Below are 12,288 nucleotides of genomic sequence, written 5' to 3' on the forward strand. Positions count from 1 at the left end.
CTATTGATTTGTAATAGCTATTTACTACAATATTAAGGAGATTCTTTTATTAAGTTTGGAGTTAGGAAGCTTAGACTCTAAGCTAACAACTTCCTTGCTAATCTGAGCAAGTCTCTTTTCCTTTTGTGACATGGTTTCTTTACATGTAAATGTAAAGAACTATTGAAAGTGAAAAGAAAGTACATGTGAAACAATGCTGTACAAATATAGAACATGGCTAGTTTGCTTTCAGAGGTTTTATCAATCTGATAATTTTATTGAACTACTGGAGTGTGACATAGCTGACTGATAGTGACATGTACCAGTTTTGTTTTTTTTTGTGTTTGGTTTGGGTTTTAGTTTTGATTAAACAAACATTTATTGAGCACTTACAAGTACTTAGGGTGCTGTTCTAGGTTCTGATAGTATTAAGATACAAAAAGTAGATCTGCAAGCTGCCTTTTAGAAGCTTTATGTGTCTAAAAGGGCTTATGATTTCTGCTTTTCCTTCACTTCCTCAACTACCACCTTGTAAGATGTCAACAGACAAGATCATCCAACACTCCACAACATGTGTAATTAAGAAACTGCCTCAGAGCTGAGGCAAATTACCTGGTTGTTTCTTGGTTTCTACATTTGATATCTCCATCTCTACCAGACTGTATATTTGTTAAATTATTTATTTTTAGAGTAGAAGTGTTAAGAGTAGTAGTATTCCCATATAGGCTGATACGTTTTGTTTTAGTTTTGAGAAATAGAAAATTTGTACTTTGTTTTGTCCTTTTTTTCCATTTATGATGTTTAATGCCTTCAAGCTCTCTTCATTCCTGCCTATAAAAAAAGAATAAAACCAATCGTTAATAGTAAAATAGAAATTTCTAAAGACAATCTGTTTGTCTCTAATTGGTATTTATTTTTTAATAGAGTCAAAAGATAAAACCACTAATGACAATATTTTTAAAAATTTATTTCTATTAGAAAAGTTGTAAGTTTACAGAAAAATCATTCAGAAAATACAGAGTTCCCATATATACCCTTCCACTCAACAAATTTCTCTGTAATTAACACTTTGCATTAGTGTGATACCTTTATTACAACTGATGAAACAGTATTTTTATAATTATACTATTATCAGTAGTCTATAGTTTACATCTCTCATTGTGTTGTACAGTCCTATGGTTTATTTTTAAAATTTTATTCTAGTAACATTTATACAATCTAAAATTTCCTTTTAACCACACTCAAATATCTAATTCAGTGGTGGTAATTACATTTACAATGTTGTGCTAACATTGCCATCATCTATTACCAAAACTTTTCTATCACCCCAAACAGAAATTCTGTACCAATTAAGCATTAACTCCCCATTCCCTACTCTCATCCCAGTAGCTGGTAACCTGTATTCCAGTTATTGACTCTATGAATATGCTTGTTCTAATTATTTAATATCATACAATATTTGTCCCTTTGTGTCTGGCTAATTTCACTCAACATGATGTCTTCAAGGTTATTCCAAGTTGCTCATGTATCAGAACTTCATTCTTTTTACAGTTGAATGGTATTCCATTGTATGTACATACCACATTTTGATTATCCATTCATTTGTTGATGGACAATTGTGTAGCTTCCATCTTTTGGTTGTTGTGAATAATGCTGTTATGAACATTAATGGGCAAATATCTGTTCTAGTCCATGCTTTCAGTTCTTTGGGGTATATACCTAGAGGTGGGGTTATCAGATCATATGATAATTCTATACTTAATTTTCTGAGGAACCATAAACTACTTTTTCACACTGAATGTACCACTTTACATTCCTACCAATAATGAATGTTCCTATTTCTCCACATCTTCTCCAACACTTGTTTTTTTTTTTTTTAATAATAGCCATTCGAGTAGGGGTGAAATGATAAGTCATTGTGATATTGATTTGCATTTCCCTAATGGCTAATGATGTTTAGCATCTTTTTATATGCTTATTGGCCATTGCATATCTTCTTTGGAGAAATGTTTATTCAAGTCTCTTGCCCATTTTAAAATTGGGTCATTTTTCTTTTTATTGTTGAGTTGTAGGATTTCTTTATATACTCTGATTATTAAACCTTTATCAGATATGTGGTTTACAAATATTTTCTCCCATTCCATATGCTCTCTTAACTTTCATGAAGAAGTCCTTTGAGGCGGCGGACTTGGCCCAGTGGTTAGGGCATCCGTCTACCACATGGGAGGTCCACAGTTCAAACCCCGGGCCTCCTTGACCCATGTGGAGCTGGTCCACGCGCAGTGCTGATGTGCGCAAGGAGTGCCCTGCCACGCAGGGGTGTGCCCCACATAGGGGAGCCCCATGCACAAAGGAATGCGTCCCGTAAGGAGATCCACCCAGCATGACAGAATGTGCAGCCTGCCCAGGAATGGTGCCGCACACACGGAGAGCTGACACAACAAGATGACACAACAAAAAGAAACACAGATTCCTGTGCCGCTGACAGCAACAGAAACAGACAAAGAGGACACAGCACGTAGACACAGAGAACAGACAACGGGGGGGGGGGGGGTGCAGGGGGAGAAATAAATAAATAAATCTTTAAAAAAAAAAGAAGTCCTTTGATACACAAGTTCTTATTTTTAATGAAATCTCATATATTTATATTTTCTTTTGTTGCTCCTGCTTTTGGTATAGATCTAAAAACCATTGCCTAACCCAAGGTCCTGAAGATACTTCTCTACATAGTCTTCTAAGAATTTTATAGTTCTGGATCTCATATTTAGGTCTTTGATCAAGTTTGAATTGATTTTTGTACATGGTAGGGGTCAGCATTCACTCTTTTGCATATGGATATACAGTTTACCCAGCACCATTTGTTGCTCCAGTGAGTGGACCTGGCATCCCCGGCAAAAATCAACTGTTCATATGTGAGGGTCTATTTCTCAACTATCTGTTGGTTCCTTGGTCTATATGTGTGTCCTTGTGCCAGTACCATGCTGCTTTTTTTTTTTTTTTTTTAATTTTTTAATTGATTTTGTAAAAATATTACATTAAAAAAAATATGAGGTCCCATTCGACCCCACCACCCCCACCGCACCCCTCCCCCCCCAGCAACACTCACTCCCATCATCATGACACATCCATTGCATTTGGTAAGTACATCTCTGGGTATCTCTGCACCTCATGGTCATTGGTCCACATCATGGCCCACACTCTCCCCCATTCCATCCAGTGAGCCCTGGGAGGATTAACAATGTCCAGTGATTGCCCCCGAAGCACCATCCAGGGCAACTCCAAGTCCCAAAGGCGCCTCCACATCTCATCTCTTCCTGCCATTCCCCATACCCATCAGCCACCATGTCCACTTTTCCCACTCCAATGCCACCTTTTCTCTGAGGTCCTTGGATTGGTTGTGTCCATTGCACCTCTATGTCAAGAGGAGGCTCAGATTCCACATGGTTACTGGATGCAATCCTCCTGCTTTCAGTTGTAGGCACTCTAGGCTCCATGGTGTGGTGGTTGTCCTTCTTCAACTCCATCTTAGCTGAGTGAGGTGAGTCCAATAAATCAGATTGTAGGAGCTGGAGTCTGTTGAGGCTCAGGGCCTGGTTATCATATTGTCAGTAAAAAGATTCAATCCCCTAAATATATCTGAAACCCCAGTACCAACTACAATTCCAGTAAAGTAGCATGATAGTCTTATGAAAAGAGATCCCCTCTGGGTCCAGTTTCATCACGCAGAAACACCAGCTCCAAAGAAGGGCCATCTGTCATGGCAATGAACCCTATCTGCCATGACCATAGAACCCGTGGGTCCCTTTAGCCCTCAAAGGAACCAATACCTGGGGATTGTATCTACTTCATCTGTCTCTTAGATTCTGCTCAGTTGTGCATAAGGGCAATCCTTCTGACAGCCTCCGGACTCTTTTTTAGAGACTCGTAGCCATATAAACTCATTTCTCCTTTCCATTTCCCCCTTACATTAGGTCAAACAGCATTTTAAAGTCATGTTATTATATGTAGACAGGGATATTCTGCTAGATCCGCATTGCACCTTCAATTCAAGGTCATTTTCCAGTTGCATCATCAGTTAGTACCATGCTGCTTTGACCACTGTAGTTTTGTAGTAAGTTTTTAAGTTGAAAGTGTAAGTCATCCAACATCATTCTTTTTTTTTTTTTTTAAGATTTATTTATTTGTTTATTTCTCTCCCACGCCCCCCCCCACCCCCGGTTGTCTGTTCTCTGTGTCTATTTGCTGCGTCTTCTTTGTCCACTTCTGTTGTTGTCAGAAGCACAGGAATCTGTGTTTCTTTTTGTTGCATCATCTTGTGTCAGCTCTCCATGTGGGTGGCGTCATTCTTAGGCAGGCTGCACTTTCTTTCGCACTGGGCGGCTCTCCTTACGGGGTGCACTCCTTGCGCATGGGGCTCCCCTATGTGGGAGACATCCCTGCGTGGCACGGCACTCCTTTCGTGTATCATTACTATGCATGGGCCAGCTCCACACAGGTCAAGGAGGCCCGGGGTTTGAACCGCGGACATCCCATGTGGTAGACGGACGCCCTAACCACTGGGCCAAGTCCGCTTCCCCACCATCATTCTTTTTCAAGATGGTTTTGGCTATTTGGGGACTCTTACCTTCTATATAATTTGATGATTGACTTTTTCATTTCCATAAAGAAGGTTGTTGGAATTTTGATTGGGATTGTCTTGAATCTGTAAATTGCTTTGGGTATTACTGACATCTTCACAATATTTAGTTTTCCAATCCAATTCCAATGAACACAGACTATCCTTCCATTTAGTGATGTCATCTTTGATTTCTTTTAGCAATGTTTTGTGGTTTTCTGTGTACAAGTTCTTAACATGATTGGGACCTCTCCAGTGACTAACAAACAGGAGGCAACCAGGAGTAGCTGGAGCTAAGGAGAGGGAACTGACACATTTGTAGAGGTACCCACAAGAATAGTGGCCAGCAGTCCAAATCAAAAAGTCCTGTCTGTGTAGCAACCTCATAACTGGTCTAGTCTGGTAGAAAGATAGTGCTCAACAACAAAAGATTCTGGAAAAGGTTGTACTTATAATCAGCATGTGGTGACATTTTTATTCTAAGAGTTTATTTTCAATCGTTTATTTAATACAACAAACATTTGAGTGAATATACTAGGCACATATTCACTAGATGAATTAGAGGTTTTCATGACTTGTCCTTAAGGAGGTTGATAGTTTAGCAGAAAGACAGAAAGGAAGTAAACACTGGGAGTTCTGGGAGAACATACAAGAGGCACTTAACTCAAGAGTCAAGAGTCCAGGAAAGCTTCCCTGAAAACATGTGAGGGAATTATACAGAAGGGGAGGAGTAAGGATACTCCAGGAGGAGGAGGAGTCAGTGCAAAGTCACAGAGGCAAGAGTGAACAGGTAGCTCATTGCAGAAGTGGCTTGGTGTGCCTGAGGTCATAATGTGCAGGGGTGCGGTCACCCCTCGGGCTGAAGTATGGTTTGCTGGCCTGGCGAGGGGAGCGGCCGCGGTAGGCCTAATTCCGCTGCCCCCATAAAAAGGTGGTTGGTCGGGCCCACCGCCACCCCTGAAGGAAGCTCGGCATGGGCGCAGAGTGCCCTTGGGTCTCCCCTTCTCGGCAGCCATGCTTCCGCGGCCGCCCCTCCTCCCAGATGGCGCCATACGATGCCTGTGGGGCGGCACCCTTCTTCTTCTCTCTCCCTGCGCAGGCGCAGGGCGGAAAATTCCAGTCTGCCCTTTTCCCCTCCCCCGACAGCAGCAACAGCCAGGTGTGGGCGGAAAAATCCAGTCTGCCCTTTTCCCTTCCCCCGACAACAGCAACAGCCAGGCGTGGGCGGGAAACTCAAGTCTGCCCTCCACCCCAGCAACAGCAGCCACCAATCCCTAAACCCTGCCCCTTCCCCCAGCAACAGCGACAGCCAATCCCTAACCACCACCCCTCCCCCGTCCAGTACCGCCCACTGACCTTTCGCCGGCAACCAATCAGAACAGGGCATGGCTTCGACCAATCAGCCTTCCCCAGCCCCTATAAAACTGTTGCCTCTCCCTCAATAAAGTGGACTTGCGTGTTTACCTTGTCTCCGCGGTAGTTCTTCTGCCGTGCGCCCTCCAGTCCTGAGAGCCCCTGACAAGGGCCTGGCCTCCCTTGTCCCCACTTCGTCGCCTGCTTCTCCGGGCGACCCCTTCGTCACCGGCTTCACCGGGCGACCCCGTCAGCTGAACCGCGCAACCCCTGTGAGACCGACCCCTCGTCTGCTGCCGGACCGACCGCTCGTCCCAAGTGGGCCCGACCCCTCGTCCTAAGCTGGACCGACCCCTCGTCCGCAGCCAGACCCCACCTCTACCGACCGAGCAAGCCGCCGCACAGGGGAATGGATAAGAGATGATGCTGGAAAGGTGAGCAGGAGTCAGATTATAAAGATGGATTCTTGTGAGTCATAGAAGGGTGCTGCAATCTATCTTGAGGGCAATGGGAACCACTAACAGACTTTCTGTAGGGGAGGAACATGGGCAGGTCTGCTATTTTTTTTTTAAGATTTATTTTATTTATTTTCCCCCCTTTCCCTCCTCCCGCCCTGCTGTTTTTGCTGTCTGTGTTGTCTTCTCTTCTCATTTTCTCTCCTTTAGGATTCACCAGGATTCCATCTTGGAGACCTCTGATTGAGAGAGAGGTTCCCTGTCAATTGCACCACCTCATTCCTGGTTTCTGCGGTGCTTCATCCTGACTCTCCCCTTGTTTCTCTTTTGATACATCATCATCTTGCTGCATGACTCACTTGTGTGGGGCACTGGCTTACAATGTGGGGATTCACATGGGCATTCATGCAGGCACTGGCTCACCACATGGGCACTCACATGGGCCCTGGATTGCCACATGGGCATTCTCTTCTTTTTCACCAGGAGGCCCCAGGGATCGAACCCAGTCCTCCCATATGGTAGGCAGAAGCTCTATCACTTGAGCCACATCTGCCTCCCCATTTAGTCTTTTTTTTTAAGATTTATTTTTTTAAAATTTATTTCTCTCCCCTCACCTCCCCGCCCAGTTGTCTGCTCTCTGTGTCCATTCACTGTGTTCTTCTGTGATCGCTTCCATCCTTATCAGTGGCACCTGGAATCTGTGTTTTCTTTTGTTGTGTCATTTTGTTGTGTCAGCTCTCCATGTATGCAGCGTCATTCATGGGCAGGTTGTACTTTCTTTCGCGCTGGGCAGTTCTCCTTATGGGGCACACTCCTTGCGTGTGAGGCTCCCCTATGTGGGGGACACCCCTGTGTGGCACGGCACTCCTTGCATGCATCAGCACTATGCACGGGCCAGCTCCGCACAGGTTAAGGAAGCCGGGGGTTTGAACCACGGACCTCCCATGTGGTAGCGCCCTATCCAGTGGGCCAAGCCCACTTCCCTTAAATTATTATTTTTTAATAATGTCTTTTTTGTAGATTTATTTAGTCTTTATAATAGCAACTTGCTTGAGGGGAGGTATCCCAATGGGCCATGTTTGCACTGAGTGGGGCCCAGCTGGGGAGCCAAAGGACTCTCTAGGCTCTCAGTGCAGTTCCTCATCAGAAGGGCTAAGCTTAGGCACCGCTGTATTATGAGGTGCTGGTATTTGAGATTATGGTATCTGAAACCCACGCTGTTTAAAAATGAAACTTTTGTTATAAAATTGAGGATCATTCTTTTGATCTTCCTAGAAAAAGGATCTCTAATTATGGGCAGGTCTGCTTTTTAAGGAAGTTTTCTCAGTGGTTGTAATATGGAGATTGGATGCAAGGAAAGTGAGCATGGAAGTGAGAGCGTCAATTTGGAAGATTTTATAGTAATTTAGGAGGGAAATTATGAACTACAACAGATGCCACTTGGGACAAAAAGAATGAAGGAGGTTACAATAACTGACCTTGGTAATCAATAATAGGTGGGGCTTAAAGACCTCAGAATGGTAGACAGTGGTGGGTAGCTGCAAGATGATGGGAGGAGAAGGCTTGCTGGAAGGAGATAGTGAGTTTAGGTTGAAGCAGGTACCCAGGGCAGAAACCCTTCCATTACTTGCCTTAATACAAGTGGTAGAAGCTCATGGGAGCTCAGTGGAGTTAGGGAATTCCCCAGTGCACCCTGAAGAAGGCTTAAGACAGGAAGAATAACCAGCTAGAGAGGATGGTGCTCCTAACACACTGCTTGGCTTGGTAAGCCTGAATCTGTGTAGACGTGAGGCTGCAGATAAGAGGTCTTCAGTACCTTTAGCCAAGAGGGCCTGACAAGTTGTTTCCATGGAGACATGGCTTACATAGGAGTGAGTGAGTAGGAAGCTAATCCATTCCAGAGTCTTGGGTCACAAGGCTGTGGCAGGTTAACAGATAAACAGAAAAAAGATAGAGTCCATTAAACGAGAATATTCAAAACTAATGACTGTGAGTTGGGGGTGTATCATAATAATTCTGCATTAAGTCTGACAATTTAGAAGGATCATAGCAAGCCACTTAATGACCCTGCTAGTTATTTCAGGTATCAGTTAATGAGGACACAGAAAAGTGGATGCTAACTCAAGCTAATTCCAAATGTACATGCATCTATCTTATACATTTCTACATCCCTTGACTCTAAGTAGTTACATATTACTTATAAATTCCTGGAAAAACAGGCAAAGATATGGGAAGTGTTGTTTTTTTCCCCCTCATTTGCCATGTTATGGCAGTAATACACAGGAAACCTTTGGAGCTCTTCAGAAAACTCAGGCGCTGGCAAAACCCAGATTAGATGCTATTATTAAGCAATTTGAATTGAAAGACCTGAGAGCAATGGGGCCCCAAGTGTTTTAAATGACCATATTGTGCTGTAAAAACTCTACCAGGCAGGGTGATGGCTTGGCTGCTACAAGTGAGAAAACTGAATTGACCCTTGTTTTGGTCAGTTGCTCTCAATTCAGACTTGGGATTTGTTTGACTGTAGGGACCTCATCCTGTGGGTGAGCTTTTAACATCTAATCTTTGGAGGGGGACTAATCTTAACCATCTTAATGGCTGATAGGAGTTATTAACCTTGATTTCTGAGGAATATAAATGGTCAGTGGCAGTGCCTGTTAAGAAATCAGTAATAATTAAGTCAGGGCAAAGGCCCAAGTAGATTCTGCTGGAGGCAAACTTTGTTCCAAAGATAGTTGGGTATAATTGGGGGATAAATTGTCTAGGGATCAACTTCATTTTTAAGTAACCCAAAATGATAGTGTTTGGGGAGGATGTCCTAATTCTGGATTAGACAGGTAGAATAAGACCAGAATATTGAGAGCCTGAAATTCCAAATATCTTACTATCTATTTTATAACAAATTAAAATATTTAGTAAGGATATTGATAAGCCTTTATGATGTCATTTCTTCAGCAATTAGTTTAAGGTTTTTAGAACAAGGTGTAGGCCAAGGTTTAATATGGACCTTACAATTCCAAAGCAGCTAAAACCCACAAAGTCCAGACAGGTATCTCATAGGTATGTGCTGCCACAAAAGAACCAGGAAGGAAAAGAAATGGGGATGATTTAGTGAAAATCATTCCACCATAAATACAAACTAAACCACATGCCTTGTTTTAAGGACCAATTGTGAAACAAATACTTTAACACAATATACCATTCCTGGGAAGTGGAGCTCAGAAGAGATGGACTGGCTTGTTCAGGGTCACCCAGCAAACCAGAAGAGAGCTAAGAGTTAGTACCTTTGTCTCCTTATACCTGGTATACTGATTTGTTTTGATCAGTATCTGCTGGTATTCTGTACTTGGAATGCACAAAGGAGTTGGTTACCAGAGCCTCATTATAAAGTTTTCATTTGGTCAGTTATGATCTATAAGCACCTTTATTTTTCAATTTACCTATAATTTAGTATTTGTATTGTACTGACTTTCTATCAGAACCTAAACCCTGATTGGAAGCTCAGAAAAACATTAGCAGTCAAGATAACTTTTAGTGGGGAAACGGACTTTGGCCCAGTGGTTAGGGCGTCCGTCTACCATATGGGAGGTCCGCGGTTCAAACCCCCGGCCTCCTTGACCCGTGTGGAGCTGACCATGCGCAGCGCTGGTGTGCGCAAGGAGTGCCGTGCCACGCAAGGGTGTCCCCCGCGTGGGGGAGCCCCACGCGCAAGGAGTGCGCCCATGAGGAAAGCCACCCAGCGTGAAAAGAAAGAGCAGCCTGCCCAGGAATGGCGCCGCCCACACTTCCCATGCCGCTGACGACAACAGAAGCGGACAAAGAAACAAGACGCAGCAAATAGACACCAAGAACAGAAACCAGGGGAGGGGGGGGAATTAAATAAATAAAATAAATTTAAAAAAAAAAAAAGAAAATCCTTTAAAAAAAAAAAGATAACTTTTAGTGCCATTAAGATATTATTAGGGGGCAATTTCAGGAATGGCAGTGCAAAGAACTCTACATACCCACTCCTTAACAAAATAATCATAACTTTTGAAAATTATTTTTAAAACAATCATTTAAAGTCTCCGGAAATTGTCCTAAGGATGTAGCATATGAAAGAACATTTATTCAAGAAAATCTATTACATCTTGGTAAGAATAGTGAAAACCTGTGGCATTTATTTATTTATTTATTTCTCTCCCCTTCCACCCAGCCCCCATTGTCTGCTTTCTGTGTCCATTCACTGTGTGTGCTTTGTGTCCGTTTTCATTCTTGTCAGTGGCACCAGGAATCTGTGTCTCTTTTTGCTGCATCATCTTGCTGTGTCAGCTCCGCATGTGTGCAGCACCACTCCTGGGCAGGGTGCACTTTTTTCGTGCAGGGCAGCTCTCCTTATGGGGCACACTCCTTGCACGTGGGGCACCCCTACACAGGGGACACCCCTGCATGGCACTGCACTCTTTGCGCGCATCAGCACTATGTATGAGCCAGCTCACCACATGGGTCAGGAGGCCTTAGGTTTGAACCCTGGACCTCCCATATGGTAGGTGGATGCTCTATCAGTTGAGCCAAATCCACTTCCACCTGTTGTATTTAAAACTTGACCTGCTCCCTCCTTCCACATGCCTCCCTAAACAAGACCAGTGTGATGGAACTCTATTGTAGGTGGGTATGGCCAAGAGACAGGGTTCCTTCTCCCCTTAGCTGCTGTCAAAGACTACAGGATCTCCCCAGGAATGGCAGGCCATAAGTATGACTCATCCCTCCCAGCACCATGTTGGAAAGGCTAAATTCCAGGCAAATATGGGCAAGAGAATGGGGACTTCCTTCCACTCCTAGCCCCCACGCAAAAGGCAGAGGCTCTATTCCAGGTATGGTAGACCAAGAAAACTGAGGCTGTGATCATTCTTACCACAGCTTGCTCACTGCTCAAAGAGAGATACAAACTGAGAAGACCAAGAGATTTCTGCCCCTACTCCATGCCCAGCTTCTAAAATAGGAGTGTCACTCCAAGAGAAGAGGGTCATTGTCCCCACTCCCAGTTCCAGAGCAGTGACTCAGAGATTATACCCAGGATAAGAGGAAGTCCAAAAGAAGAGACAACTCTGAAGATCTCCCCATGGGAACTGATTTTATTTGGAGCAGAATGTGGAGCTAGTTTACCAGAGAGAACCAGGGGAGGAGGCAGATTAGAAGAGTCTTCCTGGAGTCAGAACAAACCTCAAAGACTGGTCTTAAAAACTAACTTCAAAGGAGTCAAAATTTAATCAACTCAGATGATGAAACAACTTATTTCCCAGGGCATTGCTGAAAACAATAAAAGAAATTGGCTGGTAATTAGTGGAGCATAACAGCCATGGAGGATACCAACAGAGGCAGATAACAGAGATATCAGGGATCAAGACAGTCAAAGAGAGCTTTGCTAAAACAACTATCATTCTCGGGTGACTGTGCATGTGATCAAGGTTGCACCTTCTGAAGAGTGACATCAGAGGTTTTATACTGTGGATAAAAGAGATTTCATTAAAATATTCTAGTCAAGTCACTAAAGAAATAAACAAGCTAACCTCAACGATAAGCAATTAATTGGGGGGAAATCAGTATTCAGACTTGCTATAATTACCTACAATGTCCATTTCTGTACAAATAAACCCGAGGTTTTGAAGAAAACAGGAAAGTGGAAAAAACCAAGCAACAGAAACAGACTGTGAGAGGGCCCAGATATTAGATTTAGAAAAGTCTTCAAAGTAGTAATTATAAATATGTTCAAAGAACAAAAGGAAAACCATGCCTCAAAAAGTAAAGTATGATGACAATATCTCATCAAATAGAGATTATTAATAAAAATAAAGAGATAAGAATTTTTTTTTTTAAGAAAAAGAACCAAATAGAAATACTGGAGTT

At 43.1% G+C, this 12,288-nt stretch overlaps 1 protein-coding gene and 1 long non-coding RNA gene across 4 annotated transcripts in view; one reads left to right on the forward strand and one right to left on the reverse strand.

Annotated features, from left to right (window-relative positions):
• MKLN1 (muskelin 1) overlaps nt 1–12,288 on the forward strand; it is a 453,286-nt gene that overhangs the window by 115,636 nt on the left and 325,362 nt on the right. The gene's annotated exons all lie outside the window — the stretch shown is intronic.
• The window catches only part of LOC101421016 (uncharacterized), an 83,499-nt gene that overhangs the window by 1,384 nt on the left and 69,827 nt on the right, over nt 1–12,288 (reverse strand). Inside the window, exon 2 of the long non-coding RNA XR_188561.5 lies at nt 592–810. This is a non-coding gene — a long non-coding RNA (uncharacterized lncRNA). The remainder of the gene's footprint in view (nt 1–591; nt 811–12,288) is intronic.

The sequence above is a fragment of the Dasypus novemcinctus genome, chromosome 5, assembly GCF_030445035.2.
Source record: "Dasypus novemcinctus isolate mDasNov1 chromosome 5, mDasNov1.1.hap2, whole genome shotgun sequence".
NCBI classification, from domain to species: domain Eukaryota; kingdom Metazoa; phylum Chordata; class Mammalia; order Cingulata; family Dasypodidae; genus Dasypus; species Dasypus novemcinctus.